This window comes from Dendrobates tinctorius, unplaced genomic scaffold (assembly GCF_039654945.1).
Source record: "Dendrobates tinctorius isolate UK_male_01 unplaced genomic scaffold, ASM3965494v1 ptg000156l, whole genome shotgun sequence".
Lineage (NCBI taxonomy): Eukaryota > Metazoa > Chordata > Amphibia > Anura > Dendrobatidae > Dendrobates > Dendrobates tinctorius.
Genome location: NW_027361823.1, coordinates 21,202,232 through 21,228,571, shown reverse-complemented (window position 1 = coordinate 21,228,571; position 26,340 = coordinate 21,202,232). Strand labels below are relative to the sequence as shown.

The 26,340-nt window shown below is 46.9% G+C and overlaps 1 long non-coding RNA gene across 1 annotated transcript; it reads right to left on the bottom strand.

Moving 5' to 3' along the window:
• Positions 1-14,437: 14,437 nt before the first annotated feature.
• On the bottom strand, positions 14,438-25,084 carry LOC141051251 (uncharacterized). Its single transcript, XR_012220605.1, has 3 exons — positions 24,769-25,084; positions 22,169-22,259; positions 14,438-14,568 (listed from the first exon to the last, which is right to left on the bottom strand). It is a non-coding gene; the product is annotated as an uncharacterized lncRNA (long non-coding RNA).
• Between the last annotated feature and the right edge of the window lie 1,256 nt (positions 25,085-26,340).

Sequence of the window (26,340 nt, the reverse complement as noted above, 5' to 3'; positions counted from 1 at the left end):
GCACACGTCCGCCACTAATCCCCACCCCATCCGGTCATCGCCGCCTACTAGCGCACATGAACACTTACGATCTGCGCACCCTATCTTTAGCATAGGGTGCGCAGATGGTGCGCTGGCAGGATTTTACCGTGTGCTGCGCATTTTTGAAGGTGTGCCCTTGTGCGCCAAACGCAGCATGTTGCATTTTGGTGCGCACGGCACACCTTCAAAAGTGCACAGCACACGGTAAAATCCTGCCAGCGCACCATCTGCGCACCCCATACTAAAGATGGGGTGCGCAGATCGCAAGCGTCCGTGTGTGCTAGTAGACGGTGATGACCGGATGGGGCGGTGATTAGCGGGGGCCGTGTGCAGGTCATCGCTGCGGTATAAAGTGCAAATGTGAAACCGGCCTAACTGGTATTGTATGTGGTGTAATTGGGCCCAGACATCTGGCAACAGCCACACTGAAGACACCGAACCAGACATCAAACACCAGCCTGACTGATAGAAGACCAAACTAGAGCTACAAAACCTGTCTGCTCAGTTGCAAATATTCCACCTGCAAGACCCCTGGAGTGTGTGTGTGTGTGTGTGTGTGGCCTGGCTGTGTGTTATGCGTGTTTGTGTGGGTTTTTTTTTTTTAAATATTTTAATTGTTTTTCTTTTACATGTTTATTGGATTTTATTTTCATATTTGCAATTGTGGTGTGATTAATGTATCTGTTGTAAATAGGTGTTTTTTTATTTTTCATTTATTGTGGTATTTAAAATAAAGAGCAGAGTAGCTCCTATTTGTTGGAAAAAAAAATAAAAAAATAAACTGTTTTCAAAAAATCTCCGTAGTACCATTTTAAAAAAAAAGGTAAAATTAAGTTACCATAAAGGTACATTAAATTTTTTGGTATACAAGTGTGGTTAAAAGTGAGAGATTGCAACATACCATGAAAAAAATCTGGTTATACACAGCTGAGAGTTTTTCAGGGAATTCAAAAACATGCAAACACAGTGTGGGTATACACAGAAATTAAACACCTTCAATCACACTCTCGGTGAGACCTTCAATCACTGGTTACACTCTCGGTGAGAGTTTTTGAGGGATTGCAAACACTGGTATACACAGCAATTACACACCTTCAATCACTGGTTACACTCGGTGAGACCTTCAATCACTGGTTACACTCTCGGTGAGAGTTTTTGAGGGAATGCAAACACTGGTATACACAGCAATTACACACCTTCAATCACTGGTTACACTCAGTGAGACCTTCAATCACTGGTTACACTCTCGGTGAGAGTTTTTGAGGGAATGCAAACACTGGTAAACACAGCAATTACACACCTTCAATCACTGGTTACACTCGGTGAGACCTTCAATCACTGGTTACACTCTCGGTGAGAGTTTTTGAGGGAATGCAAACACTGGTATACACAGCAATTATACACCTTCTATCACTGGTTACACTCAGTTACACTTTTTCAGGGAATTCAAACACATGCAAAGAAAGTGTGGGTTAACACAAAATATTACACACCTTCAATCACTGTGGTTACACTTGGTGAGAGATAAGGGAATTTAGACATGCAAACACTTAAAATTGTGTATAGTTAGTTTCAGGGAATTACACATTATATACAAATGAATATTTTTTTTTTTTTTTTTTTTTTTTAATTTTATATTATTTTCTTTATAATTGCAGATAACTTAATGAAGCGCCACCAGAAAAGCAGCAGCAGACACGGCCAGCCAGGCCGCAGCAGGGATGGTGAACGAGACCGCAGAAGAGACGACCGGCGAGAACGCAGCAGAGATGACCGGTCAGGCCGCAGCAGAGACGGTCAGCCTGACCGCAGCCGAGACGGACAGCCAGGCCGTGGCAGAGTACAGCCAACCATTAGTTTCCCTGTAAGTATAAAGCCCTGAAAGCTTATTATGATCCTTTGTATAGTAGCTTAACAATTGTCTTTATACTTGCAGATCACTTCAGCAAGCACCACCAGCCAGGCCGCAGCAGAGACGGCCAGCCAACCATTAGCTTCCCTGTAAGTATAAAGGCCTGAAAGCTTATTATGATCCTTTGTATAGTAGCTTAACAAGTGTCTTTATACTTGCAGATCACTTTAGGAAGCACCGCAGCTGCCCCAAACCGTAATGTCTTCTCCTGAAAGCTCCCCCTCACATCATCAGCGAGCTGAGGTAAAAAATTTTATTTATTTTTTTTTATTTAACCTCTTCGCGACCGCCCACAGTAGATAAACGTTGGCGCTTGCTGGGCTTTATCTACTGTCGGCGGTTTTGTGCCCCCCGGGACCCCCTCATACCTTATAACGCAGGGATCCCGGTGCACAATGCATGCTGGGACCCCCGACGTCATCGAGACCTGATTGGTTCAGGTCCTGATGACGTCGCGTCACAGCAGCCAATGAGAGAGCTCGTTGGGAAAGCTGCTTGTTTCCCGGCGATCTCCCTCATTATAACGCGACTTCTCCTCTGAGCTCATGCTGACAGATGAGCAGAGGTGAAGCAGCGTTACAGTGTGACTAGATCGCTGCCTGGCACAGCTGATCGCTGCCTGGCACAGCTGTGTCAGGCAGCGATCTTGTCACACAGTAACGCTGCTTCACCTCTGCTCATCTGTCAGTGTGAGATCAGAGGAGAAGTGGCGTTACTATGTGCCGGGCAGCGATCTTGTCACATAGTAACGCTGCTTCTCCTCTGATCATCTGCCAGTGTGAGATCAGAGGAGAAGTGGCGTTACTATCAGTCAAAAATACAAAAAATAAAAAACACAAAAATAAAAAAAAAAGTAAAGAAAAAAAAAAGCAGGTAGGCAGGTAGGCAGGCTAGGGGCTAGGTCTAGGGTTAGGGCTAGGGTTAGGGCTGTGTTGGGGTTAGGGTTGGAATTCGAATTGGGGGTTTCCACTGTTTAGGTACATCAGGGGCTCTGTAAATGCAATATGACGCCCGCAGACCATTCCATCAAAGTCTGCATTCCAGAACGTCACTACTTCCCTTCCGAGCCCCACCGTGTGCCCAAACAGTGGTCCCCCCCACATTTGGGGTACCAGCGTACTCAGGACAAATTGGACAACAACTCTTAGGGTCCAATTTCTCCTGTTACCCTTGTGAAAATAAAAATTGGGAGCTAAAAGATCATTTTTGTGGAAAAAAAATGATTTTTTTATTTTCACGGCTCTACATTATAAACTTTAGTGAAACACTTGGGGGTTCAAAGTGCTCACCACACATCTAGATAAGTTCCTTGGGGGGGTCTAGTTTCCAAAAAGGGGTCACTTGTGGAGGATTTCCACTGTTTAGGCACATCAGGGGCTCTGCAAACGAGACATGACACCCGCAGACCATTCCATCAAAGTCTGCATTCCAAAACGTCACTACTTCCCTTCCGATCCCCACCGTGTGCCCAAACAGTAGTTTTCTTCCACATATGGGGTACCAGTGTACTCAGGACAAATTGGACAACAACTTTTGGGGTCCAATTTCTCCTGTTACCCTTGTGAAAATAAAAAATTGGGGGCTAAAAGATCATGTTTGTGGAACAAAAATGATTTTTTATTTTCATGGCTCTACGTTATAAACTTCTGTGAAGCACTTGGGGGTTCAAAGTGCTCACGACACATCTAGATAAGTTCTTTAAGGGGTCTAGTTTCCAAAATGGGGTCACTTGTGGGGGTTTCCACTGTTTAGGCACATTAGGGGCTCTCCAAATGCGACATGGCGTCCTATCTCAATTCCAGCCAATTCTGCATTGAAAAAGTCAAACGGCACTCCTTCCTTTCTGAGCTCTGCTGTGTGCTCAAACAGTGGTTTAGCCCCACATACGGGGTATCGGCGTATTTGGGAGAAATTGCACAAAAAATTTTGTGGTTCATTTTCTGTTTTTACACTTGTGAAAATAAAAAAAATGGTTCTGAAGTAAAATGTTTGTGAAAAAAAGTTAAATGTTTATTTTTTCCTTCCACATTCCATTCATTCATGTGAAACACCTGAAGGGTTAATAAACTTCTTGAATGTGGTTTTGAGTACATTGAGAGGTGCAGTTTTTAGAATGGTGTCACTTTTGGGTATTTTCTGTCATATTGACCCCCCAAACTCACTTCAAATGTGAGGTGGTCCCTAAAAAAAAATGGTGTTGTAAATTTTGTTGTAAAAATGAGAAATCGCTGGTCAACTTTTAACCCTTAAAACTTCCTAAAAAAAAAAAAAATTATGTTTCCAAAATTGTGCAGATGTAAAATAGACATGTGGGAAATGTTATTTATTAACTATTTTGTGCAATATCACTCTCTGATTTAAGGGCATAAAAATTAAAAGTTTGAAAATTGCAAAATTTTCAAAATTTTTGCCAAATTTCGATTTTTTTAACATATAAGCGCAGTTCATATCTAAGAAATTTTACCACTATCCTGAAGTACAATATGTCATGAGAAAACAATGTCAGAATCAGCAGGATCCGTTGAAGGGTTCTAGAGTTATGGCCTCATAAAGTGACACTGGTCAGAATTGAAAAAATTGGCCTGGTCACGAAGGCAAAAACAGGCTCGGGCGCGAAAGGGTTAGACTAATTTTTTTTTTTGGTTAAAAACACTATCCATGTATTATGTTTTAACAGGAAGCTGATTCAGAGGAGCTTCCAGGAGGAGACGTGCAGGGTGGAGAGACGCAAGGAGGGGGTTGCCCAGAGTGTAAGTTTAGCACATACACACATACATAATGCTACACCCAACACAAACATTCATCACAGTGCACACACCATAACTACGCATCCATCCAAACAAATTTTTTTTTTTTTTTTTACCACAGTCTTCAGAATCCGGTGCCCGCACTAGAGTGACTCCCAGGACATCCCAGGGTCGTCAAGGTGATGCATCTGTTGGTCGGCAAACGATAAGTAACCCTATTTGGATAATTGTTTAAATGAACATCATGTGTTTGAATAGAATGTAATTTTTTGTTTTTTGTTTTGTTTTTTTATCTTCACAGGTTTCACAGCGTGCTCCCCGGAGACATCTGGAGGAGGGTGTCATGATTGATACTGATGAACTCATCCGTGAGGTGGAAAACCGGGAGCCGCTGTGGAACATGGCAAACCGTCTACACGCCGACCAACAAACCACCCGACGGCTCTGGGATGAGGTCTGTTCTTCAGTTATTGAGAACTGGGAGGAACTCAATGCGAGGGCCAGGGATTTTGTGCGCAAGTATTACAACTTCAGTAACTTATATTCCAGCATGTGAAGTGTCGAATACTAAACCCCTTTTTGTTTGCTTCACAGGTGACAGGGTTATCACACGGTGGCGGTCGCTCCGGGATCGCTTCAAGAGGGACTACAACAAGGAGATGCAGACCCCGAGTGGATCGGGAGGACGCCGGGGACCCCAGTACAAGAACTACAAAGCCCTGGCGTTCCTGCGATCAACAATGGTGTGCAGAAGGTAAATATTCCCCAAACCATTTCTGTAGTAGAAATGTTTAACCAAATTTTTTTTCAGCAGACTTAAATTAAATATCAATATTTTTAATATACATTTTTTCTCCTTTTTTTTTAGCACCATCTGCAGCACTCGGGAGTCTGCATCAGAGTTGCGTCCCTCTGGAGTGATCCCTAGTGAGACCGCCCCCGGTGACCACATCGAGGTATCCGACCCCTCTGTACCTACCCTCTTGTCTCATCCCTCTATCCCCTCCACCAGCACTGGAGCAGCAGGGCAGACTTCATCACATGAAGCTGCTGGTGACGACTTGTTCCCTGTTCCCCACCCCTCAGACACTGCCGCAACATCTCGACCAACTTTTGGTTCTGGCCGGCAGCGTCTGAGGAGTCAGGAAAGGATGACCTTGTCTAACTGTTTGAGTCTAAACTCATCTGTCCAGCATGGTTTCCACACTTATGGACAACGGTTATCTTCTGGGTTGACCATGATCAATCAAAGTATCATGGAACTCAGAAGATACATGGAACAGATGAATTTAGACTCAAACCAGACACCGAGACATACCTTTTTTCAATCTGTTGTCCGGCAAATGGAAGGTTTAAGTACTCACCAGCAGATGCGTGTGATGCAAGCCAGTCAGAATGCTCTAGTGGAAGTACTTGCTGAAGCATCCCATCCTCCCCCTGTCCATCCTCCCCCTGTCCATCCTTCCCCTGTCCATCCTTCCCCTGTCCATCCTTCCCCTGTCCATCCTTCCCCTGTCCATCCTTCCCCTGTCCATCCTTCCACAGTCCATCCTTCCACAGTCCATCCTTCCACAGTCCATCCTTCCACAGTCCATCCTTCCACAGTCCATCCTTCCACAGTCCATCCTTCCACAGTCCATCCATCATACAGCCGTCCCTCCTCCTACCACTCCCTCTCCTTTCTCTAGTTCCCCATTCCATTCTTCCCAGTACCTTCCTTCCCCATTGCATTATACCCCAATGCCCTCACCATACCCACCCCCACATACACCTTCAATGTACCCACAAACCTCGTCTGTCCATCCACTCCCGTCCCAACCACATGTGTTAAACCCCCCTTCCACTTCTGGTCCTCACCAACTCCCTCCCCAGTCCTCTACCCCCCCCTCGATGTGGTCAACCCTATTAACCCCTCCAATACTATCTCCACCCAACATTATCACACTTTGTAATGTTTTGTCTGTTTTCCAAAAAAAGGTAATACATACCAAAAAGAAAAAAAAAAAAAAGTTTACAAAAAAGGTAATATATACCAAAAAAAAAAAAAGTTACAAAAAAGGTTTAAGATACCAAAAAAATTAAAAAAAAAAAATCACCAAAAATTAAAAAAAAAAAAAAAAAAAATACAGTTATTACAAATTCAGAAATAAACTATGTTTTTTTTCAAAAAACTTTATTGTGTTGTTTCTTTTTTGCTTCTTTCTTTGGAAATATTCAAATTACACCAGTGGTGTAAAAGGTAAACACAACACTTGGTAACACAACACTTGGTAACACAACACTTGGTAACACAACACTTGGTAACACAACACTTGACACTGGATAATATTTCACAGTACACCGGTGGTGTACAAGGTACAAAAAACCAACACTTGGTAGCACAACATTTGGTACCCAACTCTTGTTAACATTTCAAAGTGTAATATTTTACGCTTGGTACCCAACACTTGGTAACATTTGTAAGTGTAAAACAACGCTAGGTACACAACATTTGGTAAAACTTTACGCTTGGTACCCAACAATTGGTAACACTGCAAAGTGTAAAACTTAAAAAAAAAAAAAAATGGTAAACCAAATCACATTGGAACACAATGCTTGGGAAAACCAAACACTTGGTAAAATTTCAGTTAAAAAAAAAAAAAAAAAAAAAAAAAAAAAGGTTACTCACAATGTCATCTTGCCAGTCCACTTGTCCCTCTGGTGTCACAAAATAGTCTGCAGGTGTCCCTCATTCTTGCCACTGAGCCAGTACTCCGAAAAGTTTGCTGCTCATAATCCCACAAGGTGGATTCAGACAGATTTTCATCGATGGAAACTGGTTCGTTTGAAAGGACAAAATTGTGCAGGATTACACCGGCCTTCACCACCTCATCCACAGTCTCTGTTTTCATTTTCATGGCCGTTAACAGGACTCTCCATTTGGCAGTTAAAATTCCAAACGCGCACTCCACCACTCTGCGCGCTCTGGTTAACCGATAGTTATAGATTCTTTTCCGGTGTGTTAATCCACGACTACCATATGGTTTGAGTAAGTGTTTAGAAAGCTGAAAAGCATCGTCGCCAACGCACACAAAAGGCATCGGTGGGCCTGTTGTTCCAGGGAGTGGTCTTGGAGGTGGGAAGTCAAAATTGTCTCCATACAAGCGACGGCCCATGGTGGAAATCTTGAATACCTGAGAGTCATTAGAACGACCGTATGCACCGATGTCCACGGCAATGAATTTGCAGTTTGCATCCGAAATGGCCATAAGCACAATAGAAAAGTATTTCTTATAGTTGTAAAACTGTGAACCAGATCCCACGGGTTTCACAATCCTGATATGCTTGCCATCCACGGCACCGATGCAGTTTGGAAACTGGCAGATTTCTTGAAACTTGTCGGCAATCTCCAGCCACCTCTCCTGTGTTGGCTCTGGGATGTATTCCTCCTGTAGAGAATCCCACAATGCCCGGCAGGTCTGTTGTACAATTCCAGCAATAGTTGAAATCCCAATCCGGAACTGGAAATGGAGGGAGGTGAAGGATTCTCCAGTTGCCAGGAATCTGTTAAAAAAATGGAAAAAAAAGTAACATTAATACAAACTACAAGCCATAACATAACAATAAAAGCCTGCAGAATCTGAAACATTTTAAAAGGTAGATAAATAGATAACTTACCGAAGGGTCACCATCAAACGCTCCGCCGGTGATATAGAAAACCGCATTTGTGTGTCCCTTCTCCGGATTTGTTCTCCAACACGATCCACCAATATCTCAAAGAATTCCAGCCTCATGCGCACGTAGTTGAAGAACTTGTCCGGATTATCCCTCAATTCCAGGTACAATGTGGAAAAAACGCCACGGGTGAACCTCTGCGCATTAATGGGATGAATCCACTGGCGCCGTCTCCTCATACGCAGGATTCGCAATCTTCTTTTCTCCCTCTGGAGAGCAATAATTGCCAACCGATTCAAGTGAAGATCCAATTCCACACAGAAGCTGTCAATACTCGCAATAACTCCTTCCAGACTCGCACTAACTCCTTCCATCGCTGCCACTAGCTCTAAAACCTTTCAAAGAAATTGTATCACAACACCCTAGATATATTTCTCCCTAGTTTCCAGTATCCAATCACATTTGGGAGCATTCTCCAAGAGCGAATCATATTTGGGAGCATCCCATTTTGGAGGTGTGGAAAAACAGATCCTCAAGAAAACGGATCCAACGGAATGTGAAAACGGATGGTACTGATCCGTTTTGTTAAGGATCCGCACTAAAATCGGTATAGCGGATCCTTAAAAAAACGGATCCGTTCCATCAGCTTGCATCCGTTTTTATACATTTTTTGCGGATCCGCCATTTTCAAATTTTGGCGGATTTTGACTGATGGCAAAAAACTGAAGTGTGAAAGAGGCCTATCCTGCTTATACTAATACTTAGATATTAATTCCTTATTAACGTACTATTGCTATTATCCTGTATAGTTATGCTTATCTGACTAATACTTATAAAAGACCCAGCTTGCAAGTCCTATTATATCCTTAGTCCATAGTTAATGCTTTTATATACCTGCACTCATAAAATAGTCCAATGTCTACAGCCGTGGGGAGAGCTGCCCCGCCCGGTGACAGCTACTCAAAGTACTTACTCCAATGAGTGGAGGGCTCGTGCACAGTGGAATAGCGCACTCAACAGTACAAGGTGATTTCACCATATATAGTTGTACGCAAGTGTTGCTACGCACAATACCTCCGATGGTCTGCGTAGGATCTGGTGACTGCGTTCTGGCTGGTGCAGTAAAGGCAGGGACGGTTTTAGGCAAAGTGGGGCCCTAGACAAAAGTTTAAAATGGGGCCCCAAATGCTAACATATTGCACATCAAGCACAAGCATTTTGGCTGTATTTACATGCGCCGAGTTCAGGCCGCTAAACAAGTGTGATCGACAATATTGAAATCGAAACACTTGTTTCCCGGCTTCTTTCCACCGGCTAAGCAATAATGATGGGGACAGAACAATATATAATGGATCAATCTGTCACCATACAGTTTTATGTTATCAGCAGCACATCTACAGTTTACACCGGCGATGTGCTGCTGAGATCAACGATTTCTGTTCCGGCATAAACAATCCAATCACTCGAAGAATAGGCAGCATTTTGCCTGTTTAGTATAATACACCCCATAGTTCTCCATATATTATCATGTGCACCACAGTCCTCCATATTGTAAAATGCACACCCCATAGTCCTCCATATAACATAATGTGCCCCACAGTCCTCCATATAGTATCATACACTCCCCATAGTCCTCAATATAGTATAATACACTCCCTATAGTCATCCATATATTAAAATACACTCCTCCATATAGTATAATACACTTCCCATAGTACTCCATACAGTATAATACACTCCTCATAGTGCTCCGTATAGTATACTACAGTCCTCAATATAGTATAATACACTCCCCATAGTCCTCAATATAGTATAATACACTCCCTATAGTCATCCATATAGTAAAATACACTCCTCCATATAGTATAATACACTTCCCATAGTACTCCATACAGTATAATACACTCCTCATAGTGCTCCGTATAGTATACTACAGTCCTCAATATAGTATAATACACTCCTCATAGTCCTGCATATATTAAAATACACTGCTCAGTCCTCCATATAGTATAATACACTCCTAATAGTGTGCCATAAAGTATAATACACTCCTCATAGTGCTCCATATAGTATAATACATTTATCAGTCCTCCATATAGTATAATACTCTCTTCATAGTGTTCCATATAGTATAATGCACTGCCATAATCATCCATGTAGTACAATTCACTTCCTATAGTATAATGCACCCCATAATTCTTCATATAGTATAATCTAGTCCCCATAGTCCTTGATATAGTACAGTATAATGCACCCATCCCACAGAGTATAATGCAGCCCCGCCATAAAATATAATGTAACCCCCATAGAATATAATGCAGCCCCCATAGAATGCAATGTAGCCCCCTCATAGAGTATTATGCAATCACCTGCCACAGAATATAATAAATATAATACAGCCTCCATAGAATATAATACAGCCCACCTCCCCATAGAATATAATGTAGCCCTCCCATAGAATATAATACAGTCCACCTCCGCAAAGAATACCTTTAGTGAGACAACCACAACAAATGATAAGAAAAAAATAATTCACAACCAAGTGACATTATATTGGCACAGGAGATGGTGCGACCATGAGACGCTTGTAAGGTGGAGGGCCACACAGGGGCAGTGAGAAGGACACAGTCAAACAGTGACAAGGGGGCAGGGGAGAAGGACACAAGGGGGCTAGGGGAGACAGGCACAAGGGTGACACAGGGGGGCTAGGGAGCAAGGGAGACAGGCACAAGGGAACACATGGGGCATTGAAGCAAGTAGGGGAGAAGGGCACAAGGGGACACACGGGGACTAGTGGGCAAGGGAGACTGACAAGGGGACACACGGGAACTAGTGGGCAAGGGAGACTGACACAAGGGGACAAGGGAGACTGACACAAGGGGACACACGGGGACTAGTAGGCAAGGGAGACTGACACAAGGGGACAAGGGAGACTGACAAGGGGACACACGGGAACTAGTGGGCAAGGGAGACTGACACAAGGGGACACACGGGGACTAGTAGGCAAGGGAGACTGACACAAGGGGACATGGGAGACAGGCACAAGGGGACACACAGGGACTAGTGGGCAAGGGAGACAGACACAAGGGGACATGGGAGACAGGCACAAGGGGACACACAGGGACTAGTGGGCAAGGGAGACAGACACAAGGGGACACACGGGGGCTAATGGGCAAGGGAGACCGGCACAAGGGGACACACAGGGAATCTGAGGGCAGAGTAGATAGGGACGAATGGGGATACAGGGCTGCAAGGGTAAAGGGGACTTGGGAGCAGGGAAGAAAGGAGCACAGGGATTACAAAGACACTGTGGCATCCTCCCCCAAGCGGCTTGGTCCACGCGCCCCTGCCAGCTCCTAAAGGGTCCCCGCTACCGCCAACATGTCGGCCGCCGCCACCTGTGCAGATGCTGCACAGCGGATGCGCGATGAAGTGACGCACTCGCGCACCCACAATGTCAGAAGGGAATGATGGGAGAGGGTGCGTCATGTGACGCTCTTTCCCCCATCATTGCTTTGAACTGTACTGGCGTCATAATGATGACGGTATAGTTCAATGCGGCGGGGGGGGTGGGGGGAGTCAGCGCTGGGGGAAGGCGGGCCCCCCTGACTCACAGGCCCGAAAGCGGCTGTGTGGTGTGCCGCCACTGGCTGGGGGCCCCTGGCGGAACAGGAGCCCTAGGCAGCTGCCTGCCCCTAACGCCGGCCCTGAGTAAAGGTTGAACCTGGGAGATGCGACGATATGCCGAGGTGTAGTGTGATACCAGCGCTCCTGCCCTCCAGCGGTCGGCGGGGATCCGGTCATTATGGTCGATAGCTGCGTCCCGGCGGATGTGCAGTAGGAGCAAGACCTGTGCGACGCGGTGGATCCTCCACTTCCTGCCGCTCTTATTTGCAGCCTCTAGGAGAATTCTTTTCAGGTACATGCCATCTCTCCTTGGTTAATCAACTGTTTGAGTGCAATACTTGCTATTTCCATTAACTACCATTTATTTCACAGTTTTGTACTGGGCGAGTTGCAATATTTTCAATAAGATATATTAATCACTATTTATTTCACAGCTATTTATCCCCACGATTGGGATAACTGTAATTTATTGTTTATTCTTGTCAGCTTTTACCTATTAAATATTCTTCTACTTGTCTCATTAATAAGTGACTAGTTTTCTCCCAGCTTTATTCAGCACGAGTCTATCACAAATAATTATAATCCCTTTGATTTCCTTGTGGTTGGTATCTAGACTCACAGCAGTTAGAAATCCTTTTACACAGACGCCACTTTATCTCTCTCCTTCATTTTTTTGTTTTTAAAAATTTTTCCCTGAACCTGTAGCTGGATATTTCCTTCTTTTGAATTCCCTCCTACCTATAGTATGATTTTGCACATTGCTTCCAATATACAGTACGAGCACCCACATAGCCTCCTATATACAGTGTGAGTCCCCATATAGCCTGTCATATACAGTATGAGCCCCTATATAGCCTCCTATATCTAACTGCATTCACTTCGGTATCATTCATTTTCTATGAGACTGCTCTGTTCTCATGTTATGCATTTATACATTTCGTAGGGCTTAATGGAATTATTGTGCTTGTTACACATCAACTCTGAAGATGCGCTCATTTATTAGACTTTGGTTGGAGCAACTTTAAAATATAATAATGATAATGGTCCTGTCTAGTGACAAGTTTATTTTACAGGCTTCTGGAGAAAGGCATAATGCCAGTCATTCAAGGGTTAATTCTTTGGAACACTAAGAGGGACTTTTCAGCCAATGAAACAACAGTATAAAACACCTGTGGTAACTATGGCAACTGCGCTGATGTCATAAATACATGCATCTATGATACAGGAGAAGATTCCAGAACCACAAGTCATTCCGCCATAGGAGGAGCCGTACTTGATGTGTCTGGAGACCTGGAGCTTCATCACTCCACAATGGGAGGAAGGGGACACCGCCTAGCCAGCCAGATCAGCCATACCGCCTAGCCAGCCAGATCAGCCATACTGCCTAGCCAGCCAGATCAATGGGGTGACAGATGTTGCAGCCAGATCTCCCTCACGTCCAGTACTCGCCTCCTTCACCTTTATGTGTACGGCCTGGAGAGGTCGCATTAGGCTTCTCCATGACAAATACGATACAATGTACAAATTCTGGTACAATTTGCTGTTACATGTTGGCATTAACCTTCTAAGCCCAAGGGAAGGGCAGTCCTACCGCCATGGTTCCCTAGAGGTTTCCACCACAGGGGGTTTTTCCTCTCCCGAGTGCTGAAGGATGATTCTTCGTGAGTCGGGGGTTGTGCCATTTTCAGTGTCTTTTTCATAGTAATTGGCTGATTCTAAATTTCAGACACTGAATGAAATTAATTATAATAAATATGAGATTTGGAATAAAATTTGGTCCATTTAACATCCAATAAAAGTGTTTTGTGTGTTTCTTTCACAATCTTGGGTTGGTGGGATTTTGTTGGGGATCAGGACCCAGCATCTATGATCAAGCCGTGAAGCCAGATATGGAGTCGGAGCAATTTAACCCTGCGCTGGAAGACAGGACGGAGCAGAGATGACCAAGTGTTACTGCACAATGAGCACAACTTCACACTCTTCCTTGCATTCAGATACACGAGGGGATTCAGGGCCAAACTGGGACTAAAAAGCAGCCCTTGTACACAAAATTCACCAGCCCACACACAATAAGTGTCCTCAACGAAAAATCGTAGAACACTGTTAGGTCATGTGGGATTTTGCTTTATTCGTTACCAGGGCCAGAGTAAAGTATTTTGGTGCCCAAGGCAGATGAAGCCGAAGGCGCCCATTTTGCCTTTCTACCCGGCTAATTCTTCCCTTTTCCATTAGGTCTGTGACATCATGTGATTAATAACTGGCGAGCAGAATCCTGCTAAGTCAGGCACATATACAGCACATTTGTATCTCATGAACCTACAACTCCCAGTATGTCCTTAACAATGGTAAGGAGATGCTGGGAGCTGTTATCAGTCTTTATCAGACTGCGGACTATATAGGAACCACAGTACTGATGAGACGCAGTCAGTATTAACAAGTAAAAATGTACATCCTGGTACCTTATAAGTGACCTCTTCTCTGATTGAGTCTTTTCTTCCTCTTAGTCTCCATCTTGTCCAGACGCCATGATGACTTTTCTCATCCACATCTCCTTTCTTTAGACTTCCCTCTTCTCCAGCCTCCTGCAGCACATCCCGACACGGAGTCCTTTCAAAATAACAGTGTTATTAAAATGCTCCTGAATAAAAAATATCTGTCCATATTATGACCTAAATAAGCCTCCTCTAGTATATGGCCTCCACACTGTCCTGTAGTCCATCTGTTCAGAGATGGTAGCTGGGAAAACACAGAACAACGACTGAAACCATATCATCAGAACAGAAAGCAGATTACATTCACAATATGCCAAAAACAGCCCTATGCCTTAAATAGGGGGATTGTAAAAGTGAGCACAATGGACACTCCCAACATGGAATTATCTACTAAAGACATGGAGTCAACAATCCACCAAGAAAATACAGGGATTTTTGTGAGTACTCACCGTAAAATCCTTTTCTCCGAGACGCTCATTGGGGGACACAGAGACTGTGGGTGTGTGCTACTGCCGTCTGGAGGCCGACACTAAGTATACAAAAAAAACAAGTTAGCTCCTCCGCCGCATACACCCTCGCCCCGATAGCGGGCGGAAACCAGTTTAGTGCCAAAGCAGTCGGAAAAGCTGACCGCAATTTAGCTCTAGCGCAAAAAATCATGTCTAAAAAAAAGGACCACCCTACAAATAAGGGTTTATACCCATCAAAAATAAACAAAAGCCAACTGGCTATCAGGGTGGGTGCTGTGTCCCCTAATGAGCGTCTCGGAGAAAAGGATTTTACGGTGAGTACTCACAAAAATCCCTGTTTCTCCTTAGCCTCATTGGGGGACACAGACTGTGGGACGTCCCAAAGCAGTCCCTGGGTGGGAGCAACTCATCAATCTACACCGCATGCCTACCTGTTCAAAGGTGTGCCACTGCTGCCTGGAGAATCCTCCTACCCAGGCTCGCATCCGACGAAGCCTGCATATGTACGTTGTAATGTTTAGCGAACGTGTGCAGGCTTGACCACGTTGCCGCCTTGCACACCTGCTCTGCCGAAGCCTGATGCCGAAGCGCCCAAGAGGCGCCCACTGCCTGAGTCGAGTGCGCCCTTATTCCAGGTGGAACCGGCGTGCCTCTAATACGGTAAGCCTCTTGAAAAGTAAGGCGAATCCATCTGGCTATGGTCGACCGTGAGGCCGCGAGCCCCTTCCTGCGCCCTTCAGGGATCACAAACAACGAATCTGTTTGGCGAAAAGGCGCTGTCCTCGACACATACCTCCTGAGGGCCCTCACCAGGTCCAGCGTGTGGAGCGCCTTCTCAACTCTATGTACTGGAGCTGGACAAAATGAAGGCAAAACGGTGTCCTCATTAATATGGAACGAGGACACCACCTTCGGCAGGAACGGCGGAGGTGGTCTCAAGACTACTTTATCCTTAAAAAAGGTCAGAAACAGGGCTCTACAGGATAGGGCTGCCAGCTCCGAGACCCGCCTAATAGAGGTTATTGCTACCAAAAACACGACCTTCCTGGTAAGGTATGGCAATCCGACCTCCTGCAATGGCTCAAAAGGAGCTTCCTGCAGGGCCCCCAGCACCAGATTAAGGTCCCATGCGTCTACGGGAGCTCTAAAGGGGGGCATTAGATGCGAGACTCCCTGAATGAAAGTCTTGACCTGCATAATACTAGCGATCTTTCGCTGGAACAAAACAGACAAGGCCGAGATCTGTGTCCTCAGGGAACTCGGAGCCAAACCTGCCTCCAGGCCTGACTGCAGAAAGGCCAGAATGTTGGGAACCGAGAAGGCCAAAGGCGCAACCCCGTGCTCTCGACACCAGAGAAAGAAAACCTTCCAAGTACCATGATAGATTCTCGCCGAGGCCGGCTTCCTGGCGTTAATCATCGTGGCTACCACCTCACGCCTAAACCCCACCTGGGTCAGGACCCAGGACTCAACGGCCATGCCGTCAAACACAGGGCCCCTAAGTTCGGGTGGTAGATCGGCCCCTGGGACAGTAGGTCTGGCCGTTCCGGTAGACGCCATGGCACGTCTGCGAGGAGCTGTACTAGATCCGCGTACCAGGCTCGACGGGGCCAGTCTGGGGCCAGCAGAATTGCCGGAACCCTCTCCCTCTTGATCTTCCTGATTACCCTCGGGAGAAGAGGCAGAGGGGGAAAAAGGTACGGGAGCCGAAACTGGCTCCATGGAAGAACCAATGCATCCGCTGCAATCGCTCGCGGGTCCTGAGACCGGGCAACAAACCTGTCTAACTTCGCGTTCTCTCTGGAAGCCATCAGATCCACGTCCGGAGTTCCCCACCGCTGGCAAATCTGCCGGAAAACCTCGGGGTGCAGGAACCATTCTCCGGCCGCGACCCCCTGCCGACTCAGGAAATCTGCTGCCCAATTTTCCACGCCTGGTATATGGACCGCTGAAATTACTGAGTGGTGCCTCTCGGCCCAACGAAGTACGTGTTCTATCTCGCGCATGGCTGCCCTGCTGCGCGTGCTTCCCTGGTGATTCACATACGCCACTGCTGTGGCGTTGTCTGACTGGACCCGGACTGGGCGACCCACTAGCCAGTGCTGAAAATGCTGCAACGCCAACCGCACTGCTCGAATCTCCAACAAGTTGATCGGCAGAAGGGCCTCCTGGGGAGACCACTGCTCCTGAGCTGTGTGATGACGAAACACTGCTCCCCAACCGAGAAGACTCGCGTCGGTTGTGACCACCAACCACTGATCTGGAGGAAAGGGTTTCCCCTGAAGGAGAGAGGAGTCGCGCGTCCACCAGTGCAGTGCCTGCCGGACCTGAAAGGACAACCTGCACTGATGATCCAGGGAGAAAGGACTCCTGTCCCATGCTGCCAAAAGAGCATGCTGCAGGGGGCGAAGATGAAACTGCGCAAACGGGATTGCTTCTATTGCTGCTACCATCCTTCCTAGCACCCTCATCCCAAATCGAATCGTGTGAGGGCCTGGCCGCTGAAGACGCCGAACCCCTCGCCGGAGCGCCCGGGCCTTGTCTCGAGGGAGAATTACCAACCCTTGGGAAGTGTCGAAAATCATCCCCAGGAATGGAATCCTCTGAGCCGGGGTAAGACATGACTTCTTCCCATTGACTAACCATCCCAGGCGGGATAGGGTATCCAGCGTAATGCCGACATTCTCCTCGCACGCCTGAAAAGACGATCCTTTCACTAACAGGTCGTCCAAGTATGGCAGCACTACTATGCCCCGAGAATGAAGAATGGCCATAACGACCGCCATCACTTTCGTGAAAACCCTGGGTGCCGTGGCCAACCCGAACGGCAGAGCCACAAACTGGAAATGCCGGCCATTTATCGCAAAACGAAGGAACTTCTGATGCGGAGGAAAAATAGGGATGTGCAGGTAGGCATCCTGGACATCGATTGAGGCCAAATACTCTCCCTGCTCCATGGCCGATATCACTGACCGGAGGGATTCCATCCGAAAGTGCCTGACCTTGATGAACCTGTTTAGGAGCTTTAGGTCCAAAACCGGTCTTACTGTTCCATCCTTCTTGGGGACTGCGTACAGGTTGGAATAAAATCCTTGGGCCTCTTCGCCCTCTGGTACCGGGATAATGACCCTGTTGTGCAGAAGAATCCTGATGGCCCCTAGCAATGCCTCTGCCTGGGATTGCAATTTGGGAAGACGGGATTGAAAAAAATCTCCTTGGAGGGTGTCCGATAAACTCTATTTTGTACCCGAATGACACCAATTCCACCACCCATGCGTCGTGTGCCACCTTGACCCAGACGTGGCGGAACCTGAGCAGACGACCGCATACTCTGGTGTCCTCGGGTACCTGATGCCTCAAGTCATTTTGTAGAGGGCCTCTGAGACCTAGCTCCCCTTGACCTGGGTGGACGGCCCCGCTTCCTCCCCAGCGGGTTGGCTCTATACGTGACCTGGCGCTCTCTGTCTTGGTTGCGACGAGCCGGGGCAGTAGAACCGGCCGCTGATGCCCATCCTGGGGCGCGAAATGCCCGAAAGCGCGCCTGTGATTGACGAAAGGGCGGTCTGCTCTTCTGCTGTGGGAGAAAGCTACTCTTTCCCCCCGTGGCATCTGAAATAAGCTTGTCTAGCTTCTCACCAAAAAGCCAGATTACCCTGATAAGGCAGAGATGTTAACGACTTTTTAGAATCGGCCCGCCATAGCCTTAGCCACAAGGCTCTCCTAATGGCGATAGCGTTTGCTGCGGCTAGCGCCGCGCAATTAGCCGCATCCAAGGATGCATTAATTAGATAGTCTCCTGCCATCGAGATCTGATTTGCTATCTCAGACACCTCTACCGGCAAATCTCTGTCCTGCAGGACTTTGTTCAAAGACTCCGACCACGACATCATGGCCTTGGCCACCCATGTAGCTGCGAAGGAAGGCAAAAGCGCTGACCCCGATGCCTCATACACCGAGCGGGCTAGACCCTCTATGAGCCGATCCGTGGGGTCCTTAATGGAAGACCCACTAGGCACCGACAACAATGATCTTGAAGCCAGGCGTGACACTGGGGGATCCACAATCAGAGATTCCGCCCACTCTTTACAGAACTCTGGTGCAAACGGGTACCTTGTCTCTAGCGTTTTCTGCCCTGACAAAACGCTTGTCTGGACGTTCCCTGTGCCGCTGTACCGTGTCCTCGAATTCAGGATGGGTGCTAAACACCCTATGTGGGCGCCTGGCCTTTTTAAAACATATCTTATGCCCTGCGGCCAGGGAGACGTCCTCCTCAATACCAAGAGTCTGATTGACGGCCTCAATGAGACTGTCCACTGTCTCCCGACACCCGGGAATATCCAGATCCAAGGCTTCCTGCCTATCCTCATCCGAACTCTGCTCGCTCTCAGACAATGGTGATGGAGAGCGAGATGTCGCACTCACAGATGCCGAAGCACCGGAGGGGCCCGGAGACGCCATATGGGGTCTTTCCCTGTACGTCTCTTTAGAGAGGGTATGGCCCCTGCAGGCCGGCGGCTCAAGTGAGGTGGATGAACCTTCCCAAACCGGAGAGCCGTTGTCTCTACCCCTATCCGGGGCCTGAAGGGTCTCGATCGCCTTCGTAAGTGAAGCCATAGACCGAGATAGCGATAACGCCCATTCCGGGGGCTCCGACCCCCTGGGCTCCGTTGGCGGGGAGGGCTCCTGGGCGCGTTCGGAACTACAGGCCTCACATATCTTAATGGTCTGCGCTCGCGTGAACACAGCCCCACAGGAAATGCATGCGGTATAAAGGAAGGTGTGCTTCTTCCCTTTTCCAGACATACTGCGGAAAAAAACCTTTTCCTATATATTATGTCTTTTTTTTTTTTTTCTTTTTTATGGCATCCAGGGGTATGAGGAGAAGGAGGACAACCTGCCCTAGTGTGGCCAAGACGGGGTCGCACTTACCCGAGCTCCGGCTGCCTCCCCGTGCTCCTGTGCTGCTGCTGGCGCTCGACTGCCGTCTGGAGGCTCCCAGCTGCTGTCTCCCTGGGTAGGCTGCGATGCTTCCTGACCGCGGCCTACCCCATTCTGACGCCGGGACCTCCATTTTATCCAGCGCCCGACGTCACGCTGGGGGGCGGACCTTCCCCCTGCGTCCTAGGCCAACGCCGCCGCCCAAATTTCGGCCCTGCCCCCCGCCGCACCGGGGGGCGGGCCTTCCCCGCGGCCTAGGCCTAGGCCGCAGGCTAAATTTCGGCCCTGCCCGCCCGCCGCACCGGGGGGCGGGCCTTCCCCGCGGCCTAGGCCGCAAGCCGCGGGCTAAATTTCGGCCCTGCCTGCCCGCCGCACCGGGGGGCGGGCCTTCCCCGTGGCCTAGGCCGAAGTCGGGGGCTAAACCTGAGCCCTCTTCCCTGCGGCCTAACTCGCCCTGTAACTGGCGCCTACTCAGCCCGGCGTGCTCCTTCCCCCGCCCGGCCACCGAGCGCGTGGCGAGGGAGAAGGGGAACACACCGCTGCCCCTGCTGCGCCGAAGAAGCCCCCCTGCTCTGCCTGCAGGCAGGAGAGGGGAGCCGCTCCAGCCCCTGGAAAGTACGCTGCAGCCCTGGCCTGGAAAAACCTCCCGCTGCCCAGGAGCCCTGCTTACCCTGAGGGAAACCGCATCTTCGGACGGTGCAGACACCCTAGCTCCGTCCGCCTTGGCTGGGCGAGGAGAGGGACAGTCCGCCACCATGCAGTACCTGATTGGCGTTGGCCTGGGGCCGCACAGACTAGTCTTGTGCCTCTGTGCAAGCCCATGGTTTCGCTACCTAGGGGTGGACAGGGCTAAGTCTGGCATATTGTCCCACGTCGCGGGAGAGGGTACGTGGAGGGACACTTGCACGTGGTCGCCCGTTGATGGTTTGGGGAAATCGGATCCTTTCAATAGGATGCGTTGCCCCTGTCATATCTTCTTTAAAATAAAAAAGAAAAATAGATGTCTGGGGAAAAGTCCCAGAGATGTCCCTCGGTGCGGGAAAGGATACGCGGAGGAATACTCGCGCGTGCTCGCCCGTTGATGTTTGGGGGAGATCGGACCCTTTCAATAGGGTCCGTCGCCCCAGTCTCCTCTTCATAGCAAGAAAATGTTAAAAAAAAATAGTCTGGAGAGACCCAGACTGCGTGTGCCTCCATCAGACACTAAGCAAAAAACTGGTTTCCGCTCGCTATCGGGGCGAGGGTGTATGCGGCGGAGGAGGAGCTAACTTGTTTTTTTGTATACTTAGTGTCGGCCTCCAGACGGCAGTAGCACACACCCACAGTCTCTGTGTCCCCCAATGAGGCGAAGGAGAAATAACAATATTTTGTATCATTAAATTGTAGCATCAAGAAGGCATACACGTCTATATACACATATCTCAGTACCCCAGATATTCACCTCATTGGGGATACAGTTGTGGCATGCCTTTATATGACTGGGGATCGTCTGTAACGTGCTCACACCATCCACATCACGTGCGGTGAGTTCTTACACGTAGTTCCCGGGATGCGAGGCCAATATAAATCAGCTTACAAGTACATATGGCATAATACACAACATGAGTTATATTTACTTGTCACTTTAAGATTAACACATTAGTTTTTGCCGGTATTAGATTAGGTCATGCACAATACCACTAACCAATGTATTCTGTCTATGCTTAGCCTAGAAACGTATTAGCGTGTAGCCATTACTAATTTGCCCATACCCAAGATGGAGTCTGGTCAGCACGCCTGAGATGTGATGTGCATCAGAGAATTGCCGATGGCACCTTTTCATTGACACCTGACAATCAGTGACGTCACAGGGGATTGTCGCATGTCCCGCGGTGTCACCTAGGTCGCCAGAAGTGATGTAATCTCCGCAGAGGCGTAGCTAGGGGTTCAGCTCAGGGGGGGCAGAACATCTGAGTGGGCTCCTAACAGGAGAACATATCATTGGTGCAACCTGCACAGCCGCACATGGGTGCAAGAGGTATGGGGGCCCATATCTACCTCCAAAGAAGGTGCTCTTGGGCTGCAAAGGGCCCATATATTGTTCTTGCACAGGGGCCCTTTCTGTCTGTGTCTCCTTGTGGCCTCTAACTAGGTAATCATGCTATGGCGGTATAGGGGAACCTCAGGAGATGACCACACTGTTATTGAAAATAAATCTCTATACAAAGACCAGCACTGATATTACCGCCATATGGTGACACATAGTGGTAGATACCAGTCCTACAGAACACATAAGAGATTACAGTACAGTTATAGATGGTGACTTACAGCTGAAGATCTTTCAGGTGGACTCATTCACTTTTCCCATCTATTCCATGTGGCCCAGACAGACATGTCTACTTCTCCAGCCAGGACTCATCTGCAGAGAATACAACAATGACACATCTGACTTCTCACATTTCCAGCACTGTTCACATGTAGAATCAGAATCCTTGTGTCCAATCCCCTGCTCAATGCTGGATTCACTAAACCATCTCAGACAGATGTCTGTCCAGCCTCTGTTTAAAGACCTCCATTGGAGGAGAACTCACCACCTCTCGTGGCAGCCTGTTCCACTCATTGATCTTCCTAACTGTCAAAAAGTTTTTTCTAATATCTAATCTGTATCTTCTCCCTTTCAGTTTCATCCCATTGCTTCTTGTGTTTCCATGTGCAAATGTATTTCCAACCTGCACAAACTCCTCATCCTGCTGATACCCCAATACTGAGCCACTGCTGCCATATGATTCCCAAAAACAGAGCTCCTCTTACTGCCCCATATAGTAATGGTTAACATGAAAGGTAGACTCATCAATCCCTGACTGATGCACTAGCAGGATGCAGCAGACCTCCATTTAAAAAGGCTTCGGGCAGCACAGGTGCAACCCACTGATGAAGACAGCCAGTATCCAAAGAAAAAAGGAGCTGGCTGCGTAGTGGGAAAAATGCCCACAGATAAGGCTTGTATAGGACATCAGTCACACAGTGCGGTGCAAAGTGTCTGAACAGCCTATTGATCACGCTCATAGTATTAGCAGGCGGGCTGTTCAGCACTATATACATGCATCACACAGAAAAAACAAGCCAACAAAAAGAGGCCCAGCTGCATCCTGCAAAAATGATAAAAAGTGCAAAAAGATAAAAATACATGGGGTATTAATCAGGGTCGGACTGAGATGTCTGGGGCCCACCAGGTGAATGGACTCTAGGGGCCCACCCTACAGCTATATGCAAATATCTGTCAGTCGTTATCCGCATTAGACTGTGTTCACACACAGCGGCTTTTTTCGCGTTTTTCCAGCGCATTTACCAAAATATCCGCTCAAAAAACGCTTAAAAGAAGCTTCCCATTCATTTTAATGCATTTTGCACTTTTGTGCATATTGATGCGTTTTTTTACCGCGAAAAAAACGCTTTGCGGTAAAAAACGTAGCATGCTCATTAATTTTGCGGTAAATTCCGCATTTCTGGCTATTTTCTATGTGTCTGGGGACGCGGCAAAAAGCGCTCGTTTTCTGGGAAGGAGTCCTGTTTTTATGCTGAAATTTTCTGCATACGTGTGCACATAGCCTTATAGTGGAGCTTCGGCTGCAAAACACAGGCGGCTCCTGCACATCTACTGTGCGCCCCCATAACTGGGATGTATAATTATGGTGGTTTACATTAATGGGGTTCTTTGGTTAAAACAAGTTATCACCAATCCATGGGCTCCACAGGATAGGTGATCGCTTAGGTCCGACCATTAGAAACTGCACTGATTGGAAGAATGAGGAAGTTTTATCGTTGATAGAACACTTATCCCCATTTTAAAATGGAGCGGCAGGTGGGATATCTGACTGCAACTCCATTCATTCTCTTTGGGGCTTCTATAAAAGAAAAAAAGTGTAGCCACTGAGGGAAAGAATGGATCAGTGGTCAAGTCAGACATGCCACTCCAGTCTAATGGGGATAAAAAGTTCCACATTTTGCTGAATAGGTCCCAGCAGTCAGACCCCCACCAATCAATACGTTATCACTTATCCTGTGGAGAGGTGATTACTTTTTTCCACAGGAACCCCCTGTAAGTGCATCTCTGCAGCTGTGTACAAAGGATTTAATCTCTAATAGAAATAAAGAATCTTCTCCTAATTAATAGAACAAATGACCGCCATATACAAAATAATCCCCTATACCAAGACCAATACTACCACATACAGGGGAGAAATCACACCTTGACCAGACCACATATTGACCTAACAATACTACTTACAAGGAAAAATACTGCCACACCATCACCAGACCACATATTACCACCACATAGTGATCGAATAATATGACATATTACCAGCATATAGGGACCAAATAATACCACATACAAGGAGAAATACTGCAACACCGTGACCTGACCACAAATTACCACCACATACTGACCGAATACACAATACTGATTATGAATACCAACCACAATACTAACAACACTGTTATTACCACCAGTCACATTATACACAGGAGCTCTGTATATAGTGTAAATGCACAGGTAATACAGAGATCACCAGTGACATTATACACAGGAGCTCTGTATATAGTGTCAGTGAACAGGTAATACAGTGATCACCAGTGACATTATACACAGGAGCTCTGTATACAGTGTCAGTGAGCAGGTAATACAACAATCACCAGTGACATTATACACAGGATACTCAGGTAGTTTAAGCACATTAGATGTTCGAAACGCGTCCAGGTGCTTTGCAGATCAGTTCCAAGTAATCCCTTAGGGGTATACTTTCTATGGACATAGCAGACTTTTCTTGAAAAATTGTTTTTTTGGGATTTTTGCAATAAAGCTTCATCATTTTTATTCCTTGAGATGGACTTCTACTTTTTCGTGTACATGTAATACACTGACTCACCAGTGACATCTGTAGTTAAAGTCCTTCATCCTCGCTTTTCTTCTTCAACCAGCACAGACCGCCACTTCTTCCAGCCAGGACTCGTCTCTGCAAAAAATAACACAGTCATCAATAGCTGATCGTTTCCAGAGCACATTCCCCACTTTTCCCCTGACTTCTACACTACGTCAGATGAAGAAGAAAAGCAATATAGTACCGCCCTGCACAGTAACAGGAACTCCCTTTTGTTCCCTACATGGAAAACAGGATACTAAAAAGTAAATTATATTACAAAAGTAAATTATATTACAGTAGTAATAATATCCCTAATTGGACCCTAAAGAAATTATGTTCCTCATTCTGGCCCTCAAACAGTAATTAAGTCGCTCATCCTGGCCCCCTTTATTTAATAATCTCACCCAGCCTGGCCCCCTATATTTTATAATATGCCCCAGCCTGGCCCCCTTTATTTTATAATATACCCCAGCCTGGCCCCCTTTATTTTATAATATACCCCAGACTGGCCCCCTTTATTTTATAATATGCCCCAGCCAGGCCCCCTTTATTTTATAATATGCCCCAGCCTGGCCCCCTTTATTTTATAATATGCCCCAGCCTGGCCCCCTTTATTTTATAATATGCCCCAGCCTGGCCCCCTTTATTTTATAATATGCCCCAGCCTGGCCCCCTTTATTTTATAATATGCCCCAGCCTGGCCCCCTTTATTTTATAATATGCCCCAGCCTGGCCCCCTTTATTTTATAATATGCCCCAGCCTGGCCCCCTTTATTTTATAATATGCCCCAGCCTGGCCCCCTATGTCCCTTGTCCTGCCTGGCCCCAGATATCCATCCCGCTTCCTCAGCCATACATTCTGGCCCTCATATGTCCCATGTCCTGGTCCCTTTTAATGCCCCCTTCCCCCATAAATCCATCTTGGCCCCCCATATATATGCATCCTGGCTCCCCATATACCCATCCTGGCACCTTCCTCCTGTATATACATCCATTCTGGGCCCTTTCCCCCTTTATATATATATCCATCCTGAGCCCCTTCCCCTGTATATATATATATCCATCCTGAGCCCCTTCCCCTGTATATATATATATCCATCCTGGCCCCTTCCCCCTGTATATAAATCTATCCTGGCCCCTTCCCCCATATATATATATATATCTATCCATCCTGGCCCCTTCCCACTGTATATATATCCGTCCTGGGCCCCTTCCCCCTGTGTGTGTGTATATATATATATATATATATATATATATATATATATATATATATATATATATATATATATATATATGAACTGCATTGTATTTTTATATGGTATGCATTGCTGAATTCCACCCCTCTCTCCCGTGCTCCTGAATGCCCCATGTGAACTCCATTGTATTTTTATATGGCATGCATTGCTGAATTCCACCCCTCTCTCCCGTGCTCCTGAATGCCCCATGTGAACTGCATTGTATTTTTATATGATATCCATTGCTTACCCATCTTCTTGTATCCTTAATTGTACTCCATTCTTGTTATCTCTGCCACACATCTAAGTGGTCTGTATAACCCCTTCCCCCTTTTATGACCTT